The sequence below is a fragment of the Orycteropus afer genome, unplaced genomic scaffold (genome assembly GCF_000298275.1).
Source record: "Orycteropus afer afer isolate SDZICR_OR568_19922 unplaced genomic scaffold, OryAfe1.0 scaffold00594, whole genome shotgun sequence".
NCBI lineage: Eukaryota > Metazoa > Chordata > Mammalia > Tubulidentata > Orycteropodidae > Orycteropus > Orycteropus afer.
In genome coordinates, this window is record NW_006922181.1 from 245,668 (window position 1) to 250,628 (window position 4,961).

A 4,961-nucleotide genomic window follows, 5' to 3' on the forward strand; every position below is an offset into this window, starting at 1 on the left:
TCCTCGGAAGGAAGGTTGGGCAATCCTACTTCCGTAGTGATACTGCCTCGGAAACCCAAGGAGGGGTCGCTATGAGTCGGGGCCGACTCCACGGCACATAACAACAACAACAACAACCTCACCCCACACACACACAAAAAAAAAAACAAGTTGGATCAAAGACTTAGATTAAAATCCAAAACTATAAAATTCATCAAAGATAAAATAGGGGCAAATTTGCGACCCTAATTTATGGTGTAAATAGACTATCAAAGTTAACCCAGAATATACAGGAGGTAGAAGAGAAGCTAGATGACTGGGGCCTTTTAAAAATTAAATTCTTATCTGAATTAAAAGACTTGGTCAAAGGGTAAAAGTAGAACCTACAGATTGGGAGAAAATATTTGCCTCTAGATATATGACAAAGGACTTATCTCCAAAATCTATAGAAAACTTCAACACCTCAACTTCAAAAAGACAAACCATCCAGTTCAAAAATGAGCAAGGGACATGAACAGACACTTCACTAAAGACGAAATGCTGGCAGCCAACAAACACATGAGGAATTGCTCGCAATCTTTAGTCGTTGTTGTTATGTGCCATCAAGTCAGCCCCAACTCATAGCAACCAACCCCTCCTTGGGTTTCTGAGGCAGTATCACTATGGAAGTACATTGCCCCATCTTCCTTCCAAGGAATGGCTGGTGGGTTTGAAACAATGATAAGATATCATCTCACCCCAGCAATAACAGCAAAGTTCAACAAGACAGAAAATAAAAAATGTTGATGAGGTTGTGGAGAGATTGGAAATCCCATACACTGGTGGTGGGACTGTAAAATGGTACAATCATTGTGGCAAATGATATGGTGTTTCCTTTAAAAATGGAAAATATAAATACCATTTGAACCAGCAATTCCATTACTAGGAATATATCCTAAAGAAGCGAGAGGCAGGACATGAACAGACATATGCACACCTATGTTGATTGCAGCACAATTCATTATAGCAAAGAGATGGAAACAACCTACATGCCCATTAACAGATGAATGGATTACCAAACTGTGGTACATTCACACAATGGAATATTATGCTACATTAAAGAGCAATGAAGGATACACGAACAATTTCACAACATGGATGAATCTGGAGGATATCATGCTGAGTGACATGAATCAATCATAGAAGGAAAAATATTGTATGAGCCCATTACTATAAAAAGACAAGGAAGGGTTTGCTTAGGGAAGGGAACTCACTTTTTAAGTTATCAGGGAGGGGAGGGATGGGTGGAAATAATTTCAGGCTACTCGGGGTCCACATGAGGTGGGTAAGGGGAAGGATGGTATCGAAAGAGTCTATGACCACTGAGATAACATTAGGGAAAGGGAAGACACCGAATTGTGCACGTAAGACATAGACAACAGAGGCTAATACCAGTATATCCACCATACTGCATTAACATTAACACTAAATATCAGCCTACAGATAAACAAAAAATCTTCTCATGAACAACTGAGAAGATTAGATGGGGGTCAGTGAACAGGATTATACACTCTAGACCAAAAATAAATTCAGCTGAGGTTAATCTTGCACACATATTGTTGTTGCTATGTGCAGTCGAGTCAGACCTGACTCATAGTGACCCCTCCATGGGTTTCCAAGGCAGTATCACTGTGGAAGTAGATTGCCTAACCTTTCTTCCAAGGAGTGGCTGGTGAATTCGAACTGCCAGCCTTCTTGTTAGCAGTCAAGTGCCTTAGGCACTACACTACCAGAGCTCCCTGCACAGATACTAATGATACAAAATACACATAAAATCCTTACAGAAACAACAGAAGATAGACATAAAGCAATCCCTCACAGACATCCAAATCTCTCTGGGAGAGAGATCCAATGGATCTACTGACTCAGGATCATAGTATTGGGGGACACCAGAATCAACTGGCACAGCAAAATGCATAAAAATCTTGTTCCACAACCTACATTGTTGAGTAGCGACTGAGGTCTTTAAAGCTTTCATGCTGCCATGTAAGATGCAGCTAATGGTCTCCTATCATTGGAAGTGAAGAAGAGTGCAAAAAATCCAAGGGCATTTGGAATCAATCAGCCCTAGAACATGATAGAACTCAAGACCAGAAGAAAGAGATGGTGCCTGGCTACCAATGCCAACCACTCTGTAAGGGATCAAAGCTGGAGATCCTGGATAGAGTGGGAGGAAAAATGTGAAACAAAATCCAAAAACACAATAATGACCAGAATTACTTATCAGATGGAGTCTAGTGGGACCCCCCAATACTACTGCCCTGGAATACACTTTGGGCCTGGAATAAAACTCACTCCCAAGGGATGGCTCTCAGCCCAATAGTAAATAAGACATACACACAGGCTACTCAACCCAGGTTGACACACCCACATATTCTATGGAGATAAAACCATGGGGCACCAGAGGGGCAACATTCACATGGGGCAAATGCAGGACAGACAGGAGTACATAACTATGAAGGGCACTGGGGGGGAAGGGTTTGTTCCTGGGAAGGGAGAGGAGGAGAGTGGGTTAGGGTTGGGGATGGTAATTGAGGAGTGAAAACAATTATACATGAAATGTTGAATGCAAAACAAATTCTGCTCTGTAAATTTGCACCTAAAGCACAATAAAAAAATCAATTAATTAAATAGAAATCAATAACAGAATGAAAATAGGAAAATCTGCCAAAACTTGAAAGTTAAATGACACATCCTCAACAATCCATAAATCAAAGAGGAAATATCAAAGGAAATTTGAAAATATAGAAAACAGATAAAAATGGAAATACAACAAATCAAAATATGTGTATGTATCCAACAATACATAAAGCAGTGTGAGAGTGATATTTATAGGACTAGATGTTTACATTAGAATAGAGGAAATGTCTCAAATCAGTAAAATAAAGTCTTACTTCAAGAAACCAAAAAAAGAAGAAAAAAGGCAAGCAGAGGAAAGGAAACACTAAAGAGCAGAAAGCAATAAAATTGAAAATAAGAAATCAACAGAGAAATCAATTTAAAAAAAAAGGTGTTCAAAAATATCTATCTATAAAATTGGTAAGCCTTTATTTAGCAACTGACAAAACTAAAAAGATAGGAAACACAAATCATCAGTAATTGAAATGAAACAGAAGATATCACTAAAAAGTTAATAAGGTAATTCCACAAAAAATATTGTTTGTAAACTTAATATAACTTAGAGGAAATTGAGCCTACCAAAATTCAACCAAGATACAACAGAAAAGTTAAATAATCCTATAGCCATCAATGGGTAAGCCCACCAGACTCTCTGTGGAAAAAAAAAAAAAAGAAGCAGTCTGCTTCTGTAAAGATTTACAGCCTTGGCAATCCAATGGAGGTTGTTAATGTGTCAGAATCAACTTGATAGCAGTGAGTTTGCTTTTCTCAGCCATCAAAGAAACTGAATGTATAGTTTAAAGGCCAAGAATAAATAAAATAAAATCTCAGGTCCAGATGGCTCCACTGGAGAATCCTACCCCATATTTTTTTAAATAATTAACACTAATTTTACACAATCTCTTCCAGAAAATACAAGAGTAGTAAACACTTCCTTATTCATTTTATGAGGTCATATCAGACTAAATAGTACAAAAGAGAAAAACTACAGACTAATATCTCATGGATTTAGACAGAAAAATCCTCCACAAACTATTGACAATCTGAATCCAACAATACCTAAAAAGAATTATACAGCATAACCACATATCCTCTGTATGCAAAGGGATTCAGTATTTGCAAATCAATGTAATCCACTACATCTACTAATGCATAAAATTACAAGATCACATCAACTAACTCAGGAAAAGCATTAGACATCTACTTATGATAAAATAAAAGCTCTTAGCAAAGTAAGAATAGAAGAGTAATTCCTTAACTTTATATAGATCATCTATAAAAATACCTATGGCTAACATCATGTATAAAAGTAAAAGACTAAACATTTTCTCTCTAAGATTGGAATCAGGAAAAGTATGTCTATTCTCATGACTCCTACTTTACATAGTAATGAAAGTTCTAGCCACTGCAATAAGGTAGGAGAAAGAAAGAAAAAGACATACAGATTTGAAAGGAAGAAACCATATTTGCAGATGATATGGTTTTCTATAGAAGCTTTGGTAGCACAGTGCCTAAGGCACTTAACTGGTGGTTCAAATCCAGCAGCCACTCCTCAGAAGGAAGATTGGGCACACTACTTCCATAGTGATACTGCCTCAGAAACCCAAGGACGGGTCTGACTCAGTGGCACATAACAACAACAACATGGTTATCTACATAGGAAATGCCAAGGAACTGACAAGTGAGCTCAATAAGATTGCAGGATACAAGATCCATATGGAAAAAATCGATCACATTGTTACATACTAACAAGGAACATTTTAAACAGAAATTAAAACCACAATAGATAAGCAAACCATATATCCAAAATAGGACTAGTATCAACAATATATAAAGAACTCTCAAAAATCCACAGTTAGGTAAGCAATCCACCTAGAATATGAGCGAAAGACATGAGCATACATTTCACCAAAAGGTTAAAAAGATCTCTTCAAAGTTCTGAAAAGCAAACATGTCACTTTAATGACCAAGGTATGTCTAATCCATGCCACGGTCTTTCCACTCTCCTTGTATTTATGGGAAATCTGAATAATGAAAAAAGGAAACAGAAGATAAATTTTGAACTATGGTACTGGCAAAGGATATTTAATATATTTTGGACTGCCAGAAGAATGAACAAATAAATCTTAGAAGAAATACAACCAGAATGTGTTGTTGTTGTTGTTGTTTGCCATCGAGTCCACCCCGACTCATAGCGACCCCTCCTTGGGTTTCCGAGGCAGTATCACTACGGAAGTAGAATTGCCCAACCTTCCTTCCGAGGAGTGGCTGGTGGGTTTGAACCGCCAGCCTTCTGGTGAGCAGTCAAGTGCCTTAGGCACTAT